This window comes from Cupressus sempervirens, chromosome 3 (genome assembly GCF_028749045.1).
Source record: "Cupressus sempervirens isolate cs-2001-9-10 chromosome 3, ASM2874904v1, whole genome shotgun sequence".
NCBI lineage: Eukaryota > Viridiplantae > Streptophyta > Pinopsida > Cupressales > Cupressaceae > Cupressus > Cupressus sempervirens.
The window spans coordinates 216801638-216813757 of NC_143120.1; the positions used below are offsets into that span (position 1 = coordinate 216801638).

General features: G+C 34.6%; 1 pseudogene; it reads right to left on the reverse strand.

Moving 5' to 3' along the window:
* Positions 1-4159: 4159 nt before the first annotated feature.
* Positions 4160-11192, reverse strand: LOC149565597 (squalene monooxygenase SE1-like; annotated as a pseudogene).
* Positions 11193-12120: the final 928 nt, after the last annotated feature.

The window sequence follows — 12120 nt, forward strand, 5'->3', positions numbered from 1 at the left end:
ACTAATGGCATCTAAGTGATGCTCACAAGGGTGATGAATTGAGCCTTCTAGGAAAGTCCCCCATAGTATTGATCCACTCAAGTGCACATAGATTTTTCTCTTCATTGTTTGATGAAAAAATGATTTCATAGGTCTATGATAAAAAAATGACCCATTAAAATATCATCTAAGCTGTGATCTTTACATTTGGGAGAGATATTCTATCAATATACTCTTTTTATGGTTGATTAAATTTAATTTATTTAAAACCTTTAAAAAAATAGATGGTTTAAAGGGAAATGTAATCTTATTTTCGAAACCTTCCTTGATAACCATGGATGATGGATTTCTAGATTATTCATAATTTCAATCACTTATCTCAACCTTCTTGTGGTTGAATTAGATATCTAAAATCTGTTTTTTTAAGTCAAAAATATAGAACAAGTAAAAAGTTAATTAAAAAATGTTTATCCCTAGCACATATGAGATATGTGCACAAGTGTCGAGGGATAAACAAGCAAAACTATAGAACAAAAAATGTTAGATGTATCTTTATCAATTATAATTATGATGTTAAATGATCCAAGAAATGGCACCATATCACACAAAAGTGATACAATTTTAATATTTTTCCTCAAACTAATTATTCATTCACTTCTATTAAAAAACTTGCATGTTGGTCACTTCCTAATTAGTAAATGTACATCGATTTATTTATGAGACCTTATTTTGTCCTAATATTCTAATATAGATAGATACTATTAATGCGGAAGAACTAAATGAATTATTTGTTTATTATAATTTACTAGAATGTCTACATTTATTTTAAAATAGATTTTCAATTTCATGGGTCCATGATAAATGTTGATTCATTCAAAAATTGTCTACATTGTGATCTTTACATTTGATAAACCAAACTATATATCATTTTTATGATGACATGATTTTAATGTATTTTAATGTATTTAAGGAAAATGTAATCTTCTCTCAAGAACCTTTTTTAATATCTTAATATGCAAGGTTGATGAATTTCTACATTATTCAAAATGTGAATGACTTAACTTTAATGTGGTTGAACAAGGTGCCTAATATCCATTTTCCAAGGTTAAAAATATAGGACAAGTGAACAAAAGATTCAAAGGTGTTTAAATGAAAATAGAAATGCAACCTCAATGGAACATGATGGACGCATAATACCAAATAAGAAGTCCCAATTTGTCCATTTTACACAAGAAAGGAGTCTACCATTCATGTTTCTTGGTAATGTGCCCATACCCACCAATTGTGGAACTCCCTCTTCTCTGCTCTCCTGACACTTGTTTCTCTTGTTTGATCTTGGAAAGTAACACTTCTTGGACTTTCTTCTATTCGCAATATTGTCATCTAGGCTTTAAAAAAAATTACCATCAACTTCATTTGGAAATCTCCTTGCCTAGATGTTTTATCTCATTCCTTTCTTCACCTACAGGTTAATTGGTTAGTTGAATTTATCCCTAGACAATCATAATCTACAAACTATATGACAACTACATTATGATCTTATCAATATATTATACAATATTCATGCTCAACTTAAGAGGCTTCAAGTTCAAGGTAAGAGGTTTGAAGACAAGTAGTATTCCAAAAGAAATTCATCCAAATGGACTTGTTTTGCTTGTGTTGCAAGATTTCACCTAGGAAAGGAAAGGAAAGGTCATTTTATAGTCCATGTTACTAGCCATATGTTTTTTGGTCTACATATGGTGACAAAAATATGGGACTACCCTACACTCCTTGCAGGGGGGACCCAATTCTGCTAAAAACAAGGCATTCATACCTTAACCCCTTGTGGGATTTGAACTTGCACAAGTTCACCACTAGGCCATCTTAGGTTTACACTGACCAATTTGAGGCCCGTAAATTGCTTTTAATGAACATTTTTGGTTAAGAAGTTCAACATAATAATATAGATTGATTACATTGTGTGTATGATAAAGACTCTTTTGAATAACCCTTCTTAATTATGTTGCAAATCGATATATTGTCCAACACGGTGGTTGTTTTTTTTTTAATGAGTTGCGTACTCCTTGGTGAGCAATTTATTGTTGATTATATGAATCAACAATCTAATCGTATTTTCATGAGCAATTCTACTTTCTAGTTAGTCACTCTTATGTAATAGTGCTCAAGTCAATTGTGTCTAGAAGTTTTTGTTGGCAATTGTTCAACGCTCCCCTAGGATTTGTGACAAAGGACTAACCACTTCATATGTATTCTATAAGTCTAATAGTTGCATTGGACATTGATAGGTCAACCTTTTGGTGCATCAACAACCACACTTGTAACAAGTGGTATCAAAGCTTGGTCGCAAGTTCAAATCCCCTCGTAATGCTTAGGAGGGAGATTGTTGGAAAATAATCAATGCTCCCCTCAAGATTCATGACAAGCGACTAACCACCTCTTATAGATTCTATACTCTTATAGATTCTATAAATCTAGTAGTTGTATCATGCATTGATGGAATCTTTTGGTGCTAGAACCACTTGTAACAAGTTTTCAATAGATTTGATTTGACTCCTTGATTCCTTTTAAATGATAATGTAATTTTACTAGACTTTGTATTGTGCCCTTCGAATAGTATGTGTTACCTCTTGTTTTTATACCTTACTTAGTACAATGATAGTTTTTCTTTTCTTTTTTGAAATGTTCAAACATTCTTTTAAACTCTTCAGTCATGGTTTTCATTTATGTTCATTATTTTCTAATGTTTAAGTAGACTTATAGAAGTAGTCTTTTAACTCTTTAGCTATGGTTTTCATTTATGTCTATTGTTTCCTAGTGTTTAAGTGGTCTCTTTAACTCTTTACTCACAGCTTTCATTTGTCTATTGTGTTCTAGTATTTAAGCAGTCTCTTAAGCTCTTTAGTCATGTTTTTCATTTGTGTCTAATGATTGTCTGCACTATTAATAATTTGAGGAAAAAAAGGTTTTTCATTTGTGTCTAATGGTTATCTGCACAGACGAAAAAAGGCTCTCAGAAGTAACACATAAGAAAGTTAGTATAGTTGTAGATCAGCTTACATTACAAATCTAGCAGTGCAAGTGGCCAAATGTCTATGCCGGCATGCATCAAATAAGCATTTGACTGGTTTTAAAAATTAAATTAAAAATCATTTTAAAATTGTATCTTAAATTTAAATTTATTTAAAGATTGCCGTTATGATGCCGGCATAGACATCGCCTTGCAAGTGGCACCGTGCTGAACAAGTCACTACACGTGATTATGAAATTTTGCAATTCTTGAGACAATATCGCATGTATGTATGCTAGGAAAATCTAAAAAATATGCAAGACATTAAACCTACTCTATTTGTCTCTCAACACTAAAAACACATACTCACTCCAAGGTACATATTTTTGGTGTACATATTTTTTAACTTTTCATGAACTCAATAGAGTAGAATTAGTGAAGTCTTTCATTAGATTGAATTGCATCTCACAAATTGATGGGGTCAAAACTTCTAAGCTCTATTATACAATTTTCTCCATATTCTCATTTGCTTCTGTAGCACGTGATGAGAGCAGGTAAAGGTAATTTCTAAGGGCATTGACGATTAAGACACTGATTTTATGAATGAAGCCAAGCTTACACTAGAAATCCACATGGATATCATTTTATCATTTACCTTGGTATTGGTTAAGTGTACAAACCTATTCCTCTAAATTAAAAATGTGACCTATGTTTTGCTTTATTGTGTGATTTACAGAAAGTGTCTGTAACTAAAAACTCTACTAAATGATAAAAAAATAAATCTGGTTTCTCATTTCCATGCAAAGAAAGTCCTCACCATGCCAAAATAATACACACCTTGCAGCCCCCACCAAAAGTAGATCAGAAGTATCTTAAAATTGGAAATCCCAAACTTCTCCTGGTGTGAAATATGCAGGGCTTTTCCAGTTTTGTTGATTCTGTGAAATGAAGTATCTATTCTTGTTGCAAATTGAATACATTGAGAAGACTACAATAGGAATTAACTTCAATATTTGTACTTAAATATTTCAAATGTTAAATCCGTGCGCTCTCCACATGGTGATTTGTAATTTTGAATAGCATATAAATATATGGTATGTACTTTTTCTCGATAAGGATACACAAGGAACTGTCATCTAATGATAATATAGCATACATTCCACATTATCACTAATTGCTTCTCCTCTCCTGGATGATATGCGCAGGTGGTGCCTTGTAATATGCAGGAACCATACTTGGAAAGAACATCTGCCTAACCTCTTCTGCCTTAATGATTGGGAAAATAATATTGGAGGCACCCTGCCAGAACCAACAAGAACCAAAAGTGTGACGATCAAACAATTGGAACCAATACAAAAACAAAATGTCACAATATGTATTCTTCGATTCTAAAAGTAATTGTACTTGATGATAAATTAGCATACTTCAATAAAGATAGGTTGCATCTGCATTTATTAATATTTTTTCCTTTCAAAATGATATGCAAGCCCAAGTTACATGTGAGAATTTTACCTGCTATCAGAGTGACTACCCAAGCACACAATTATGTGTATAGGCAAACAAGATTAGAATACCAATGAGCAAATAGATAGCCATGTCTGTGATATTCAGAATGTTCATTCAAGTGAGAAAAATTGGAAATCTTTATGCCAAGACTTTTCACATGACGAAAGAAAACAGAAGTTTTATGCAAGAGAACTGGCATTATTTTAGAAATATTCAATGGGAAGGTTACCGTATGTCAAGGCTGCATTTGATGAAAAGAGGGTCCATTTGTTTCGTGGAAGATGACAGGAATTGACTTTTTCATAATCTGGATTTGAAATTTTTTGCATTTGTTTCAAAATTGGCAGATTGGAATTGGAATTCACGACTTCTAATTTAGCCTCAAAACCAGGTTTTCCAACTTTCTACTAGCAATTTAGAATTGAAAATCAAAACCTGGTTATGTTTTTTGAGTGTAAAAACAATAGAATGGACTACTTTTTAGAGTCTTCCCTCAACTCCAAGCTTAGGCATAAAAATGTGTCTTCACACTCATCTTCTGATTGAAACAAACAGTTCAAGTAAAATTCCAAAAATAAAAATGAAGATTTGCAAAACCTTGATTTGGCTAAATCAAGATTTGTAGAAATCTTGATTTCTACAATTCCACAAACCAAACAGACGTTGTGAATACTAGGTCGATGAGGTAGGTGACCCTGCATGAGGATACAAGCTCCAATTTCACCTTCTAAATCAAGATGAATAATTAAAATTTACACTAGGGCTTGCATATGACAGAAGCCAATCACAAGTGCTAATAAAAATTCATGAACTCCAATACATTACACAGTATATATCTGCATCTTCTCTATTTTCTTTGCATATACAGATATCGACTTGCACTTCTAACAATATGTGTATAGATGATAAAAGTGCCTATATTCAAGTTTCCACATGATATGAGTCTACAGCAAGGAAATTAGAAGGTTCAGAAATTCTATTTGGTAGTTGCTCTATTTCCTCCAGTACTAAACAAGTTCTTCAGGATGTCTGGTCAAAAAATTGTATTCTGCTTGCAGTCTCGGGATCAAACTTAGGATTGGATTGACCAATTCAGTAAGTAAAACAGTAATCAGCTATCAAATAGGTTCAGCAAAAATCAACTACAAGTTTTACATTAGCCAAAGAACACTCTTCAAAGATCAACTTTCTCACTTTAACTCCAATTTCAAGAAGATGATTATCCCCAAGATGCATAGATCACTAATTTGAGTTGATTAAATTATTCTCTGTTGCACTTGATTCATTAAAGAGATCATATGGGCTTGTATTCCTTTATTCAAGAGTTAACTTGACATAGGAGAGTCATTCACGCCAACTCACAGGTCTTATGGCTCTCTCATCACATCATCTTTGTATAAATAATTACTCCTACAAGACAGTCTCAAGCATCATTGTAGTAAACTCAATCACCATCACTACACAGGAACAACATTAGAGCAGCCAACAAATGTCATGAACATTTTTTCCTGAACTTTTGAATATTACAAGTGGATATCATTGTCCTGGCCCACCTGCCACTTTATTTATGCCTCCTCCAAAGCCTTAGTTTCCATTCCAAGAGTTCAACAGACAATTTGCAGCTCCAAATCTTTCTCACTGAAATTGGCCAATGCTGGCATCTTCCTATGCTTATGAACCTATTGTAGTCAAATTGTGCACAGCAGTCATTTGTGCTTCCCGCCAATATATTTTATCTATTCTCTGAGTGCTTATTAGTTCAAAATCGCATTTATAAGTATTTATTTAATTTTGAAATGGTATTGAAGGGGCAATTTTAAAAAGTATGAAAGAAAGGCTACACTGAATTGAGAAATGCTTCTTTGAAAAGTCTGCTAGTCAAGAAGGCAAGATAATAAGAAAAATCAAATATTAGACTTTAAATGTAATAGGCAGATTATGTATTTAGCCAAGCAAATATACAGTAGTGTAGATAATATTCACAAGCAGCTCTTCTGGGAAATGCCATTGGCTTTTTTGGGGGATTACAGACATGTAACGATTCACATCCAATCAAAAAATGGCTTAATAGAAAATCCTAATTAAAATTATTAGCCAGATTTCTAGTTTGTATCTTTCAAGAAGGGAACTCAATTTTAAGAATTTTAAATCGAGAAATTCGGATAACCTTTTTTCGAGCAGAGAATACATGCTTAAAAGCTAAGCATTAATGAGTTCATAAATCATGACACAATAATCATGCACTTACAAAAATCAGGCAGGCTCCAAGCTAGAATTGTTTTGGTGAAGGAAAAGGTAACAATAGTCGGCCAACACCATATACAGCCACCGCAAAGAAATGTACAACCAAGCTCAGTGGTCGTGGATTGAGGCCAGATAGCAAGGCCACAGGTCCAGTTGAAAACACGTCTCCCAAACTTAAATAGTCAAAACAAGCTTGTTGCATCTCTTTCATTGCCTGATCAGGTGAAGCACAGAAGACCTTATATAGTGCACCTGCCAAAGTATTTATAGTTGATGCAATAGGCTGCATAAATGTAATGAGAATTTTCTAAAATTAGTAACAATGATAGAAAGAAAGGATATTTATATAAAGAACATAGCTAAAATAGGATATTCATATAGAGAATAAATCTAGATGCAGGAGTAGCTTAATGAAAAGCTCATAGCCTTAAATGATACTGTTAGACTAACAGCTTTTCAGTATTTATGAAATTGCAATAGCATTTTATTGTAGGACTAATTATTCTTACTGTTTGAATAGACAAAATTACTCCACCTCTTACAAGTAGATACCTTGCGAAGAGTGTAAAATGATTCCACATACTGACAGAGGGCTGAGGCATTGTGAAGATTACAAAGAGGTTTAAAAAGCCTTTTAAGAACTACAATGTCAGATAATGCAACAGTCATTCCTCCACCAGTTAATGGATGCCTCATATTGAAAGCATCCCCCAATAGAAGTGCTCCGGGCCTAGGCAATGGTGAGGCTGGCATGATCTTGTTTGGCATGGTTTGTATATTCCCACTTTCAATAGCAGCTAAGAATGGTGTTTGTAGTTGCTCGGGTAGCTGATACATTGCATATCAAATTTAGAGAATTCTCATGCAACACATCTCACCATCTTTAAGAAAGAATACTTAATAAAAATAGGTTCTGTAAATTATTTTGTCCATTTTAGTATCCAGTGTATCCAAATAAATACAAAGCCAATCTTGACACACAAGGAATTGTGTCCAAATTCTATCCAATACCTGAGGGGCCACCACAGTTTGTAAATACTTTGCCATTTCTCCACTGGCAATAGATGGAACCTTTTGCCCTAGTACATCAACTAAGCAACAAACCTCTGTGCTGCAAATAGGATAGAACAAAATAGGAGAAGGGTCTGCTAGTATGACATGTCCATGATTAGGATATGGAAGCTCACAGTTTTCCAGCACAAGACCAACAAAACATGAAGGCACATCTACCTGCATATAAATACAGTGAAAATATTGGTTGTAATAAGTGCATGGTCTAAAACTCAACACAAAAGAAAGGCCTACTTTTTACCAAAAGGAAAAAAAATTCTTAAATTGTCGTATATCTGCCATAAGTTCTCATTATAAAATAAGGCTTTACTTCTTGTAACTATATGGAAACTTTCAATTGAGACCAACATAGTCATATCCATAGAATGCAACTCTAATATTCAACTAGTTTTCTAAAACTCTCCCTCCCTCCCTCTCCCTTTGATGTTAGAAAGAATAATCCTAGAATAATTATTATGCCAAATGGTTCAGCCAAGTTTACAAACATTGTTTGCATTGTAAGTTTCTGGTTTAGGTACAGGTTTGCATCTGCCAATGTGAGAAAAAACAAATCCCTACATTCGCTACTGCTGTACTATATATATGGTAGAAGAGGCACTTTTGAAGGTTTGGGAGAAAGATAGCATCAACTTGGAGGAAAAGGAACATAATGACAGGAATGCAGACTCAAAAACTCATATGATACTTGCTTTTTTGGTTGGTACAGTCAATGGACGAAGTCTCTAAACATTTGTAGAAAATTTTATTAATTTATTATAAATGTGGATGCTACAAGAGTCCTTAAGATTAAAAAATATTATAATACAAACAACTAAAATAACCTTGTCTCTTAAAAACAAACTCAAATTGTACTCACAAATAAAAAAATTTAAAAACATAGCAGAGCTGACATATAAATTTATTAAAATAGTTCACGAGTAAATGTTATGTAGCTAAAGACAATCCTAGCTTAGATGCTTTATTTAAATGGTGTTCAATGAAACTGTGCAAATTTCCGAAGGTAAATGGTGTAAATTCAATCCATAGCACTTGAACTGCATTCCACAAAGCCCATAATGCATAACACTGTCCCTTACTATATTTTTCTCTCCACTAAATCTGCACCTTTGATGTTTGGAAACTTGTGCAACTTTGGTGAATACTAAAAATAAATGTCTTGGGTCGAGAATTTGTAAACATAGTGACTTTCCCCCATTTTTAAAATAAAAATCGGTCCCTCTCCCACATAGGCATCGAAAAAGCACATACGACCAATTTTTTGCTTGGTAAAACATCATATATGTGGTGGAAATGGCGACGCATCGAACTCCAAATCTAGATAGATAATTTTAAAATTTTGTTAATCTTAGAATATTTTTAATATTTTTGGTCTCTCGCTATATTTTGCTAGTTCTAGTTAATAGCCATTTAGGCTTTCTAATTTAGATTGATCATAAAGTTCTATTTTTAAAAGTTGTCATAATTAAGACAATTTTGTTTTTCCGTTCAAGCTTCATGCTTTCATTAGCGTCTGTAAACTCTATTTAAGAGTTGATTGATAATAAGATTATTATCCCATTTACTATTATTTCATGGTATCAAAGCCCATGATTGCTAAGGAGCATTAATTTTATTCGCATGTATTGCAGACCAGAACTATTTTAGAATGAACTTTTTTTATTAGATTGGGGATTGTTAATATGTTTCTTTTTGTAATCACGAACTGAGATAAAGTTCCATTTACGGGGGGCTTAATCATGTCTGGTTATTATTTTCATCCTTTTGTTGTCAAGCTAACATCAGAGCATTATTTATCTTGGAAAGAAGGGATAAAGAATCACTGTCTTGAGAAGGATCTCGGGTCTACTACCCTATTGCCTTGGACATGTTCCTAAGCCAACCAAGAATAGAGAAGTGTGTGGTTTAATATTAATGATATTGTCTATGGACTAGTATATCTTACTATTTTGAGGATATTTTACATCATATAGAGCACACTGAAAGCCCCTTCATTGCTTGGACCATCATCCAGCAATTGTATGGAAACATTGATTCTTCATTTGAAAGTATTGTTTCCTTGGATAGCCAGGCTGTTTACCGTACTGGGTAAGAAGTTCAACACATGTATAACACAATTCAATTCAGAATAGGTACTTTATTCATGTATGCACTTGTAGATTATAATCCAATTACAATGACTACAATGATCAATGATGATTCCAAAGTCCATCTCGGACGTGTACATATACCTTTCCGAAGGGGTGACTAAAGCGCCACGTGCTCTTTTGGATACTACTCTACCCGTCGGCTACACTATACATTTTACAAACAACATCACTCCCCCCCCCCCAAAAGAAAGTCATCTCCAGATGACAATTAGAAAATATCTGAGACAAATTAAAAACAAAATACATTAACTGACTAACTATAACAAGATAGATCTATTTCTGTCACATCACTTTCACATTCGTTATGTGCCTACACCATACTAGTCTTCAACCCACATTGCATCTATAGCCACAATACTGTCTCCTTAGCTGACCTTGATAGCCACCCGTGCCGCTTTCTCTGTTTCCAACTCCTGGGTACACTGAGCCAAGTGTCGTCGTACTGCCTTCAACTAGATGATCAGCTCCTCCCAAGCTCTTTATGCATCCACCAAGATGGCCTCACACCCAAACACCTACTCCAAGTGCCACCTCTGACACACAAACACTCATGCCTATAGTCGCAGCTCCAGGTCTCATCAACTGGTCATACTTCCCACAACTGATAATCCGCAACGACTAGGGGTCTTGGGGGCAACACCCGCAACGAGGTTGAGGGGCAGCGCCCCCATGGGCTGATACAAGGTGGGGTTGCCACCAAGACCAAATTAGCACTCCGAAACCCATACAAAACTGCATGGAACACACTATTTTTGTCATTTTCTTCCAATTCCACACTCTTTCTGGCAACTGCTTATGTCTACCCTTCCCTTTGGCATCATGCATTACTCATTCCGAACTATTTCAATCTATCGTCATTTTTTTTATTTTTATTTTGCTCTTTCACTTCCTCTTTCCTATAGACTTGCTTTGTGAATCGGCTACAGCAATTCCTCTTCCTTTCCTGATACCCTTCGTACGGTTGTCCCAACTTCTCCCTTTCCATATGTCATACGACTTTCTTCCCTTTCCTCTGGTCACCAAATCCTTACAATGGTGTTTTAGTGTCTTGAGACCGTATGGTCTTTTTCTACTTTGGCACCTCTTATTACCGTATGGTCTTTCTTCCACTGGTCCCCCAACCCGTATGGACAGGCCGTATGGTCTTTGTTCAGCTTTTTCCTACTTTGGCACCGTATGGTCTCCCTTCCACTATTTTTGTTTCTAAAAGCATCATATGGTGATCTTACCCTCATTGCCCATAGGCCGTATAGTTCTTAATTGATTTCCTCTTGAGGTCGTATGGGCCACACGGTCATCTAACTATTGCTTCCACTTTTCTTTTCAAGGCCGTACGGCCTTTTTCTCCAAATTCCTTTAAAATTTGCCTCTTAATACATTTACTTTATGCTTTATTTTATCACTTCATACTTTTACAACTACAGAGTATCACTCAACATTTTAAAACTATATTCAATTTTAATATTATACATATATACATTATTTACATGCCTCTTTTCTTCGTTCAATTATTTGCCCATGGAGGATCCTTCTTCTCCCTATATATTTTCAACTTTGATCCATTTACGGCATTTGGTATTTCTTTTCCATCTAGTGTCCACAATTTAATTGCTCCATTATATCCAACTTCTCGTATCTTGTATGGTGCAACCCATTTAATTTTAAATTTTCCAGGCCTTATTTCATTTCGTCCATTATACTTCAGTACCAATTGACTGGGTTGAAAGTTGTTTAATTTTAAACGCTTATGACGCCATACCCTCCACCTGTTTTGTGCAACTTCCATGGCCCATGCTGCATAGTTCTTATTCCTTCAGTATGGCCGCTTCTGTATAGGTACCACACCTTCGATTAATGGTATCCGGTGGACACATAGCTCTGGTGGTACTCCTTTTAAGTCTTTATTCATCCAAGCAAAAACATCCTTGTACTCCATGAATATTTTGAATGCTGTTGTCTTCAACACTAGGTTCCAATCATCTCCTACAAGGATGTTCTTCGGATTTTCCTCATCACCCAAGTTCATTGTTTTCACCGTCAGCTCTTCATACTTCAGTAGTTTATCTTTACTAAACGTATGGGCCGATGTTTCATCCACCTGTGCTTTTCCTTCCTTCAATTCATTGTACTCCTTTGGAAACTCATCGCCTGGTTTTTCTTCCT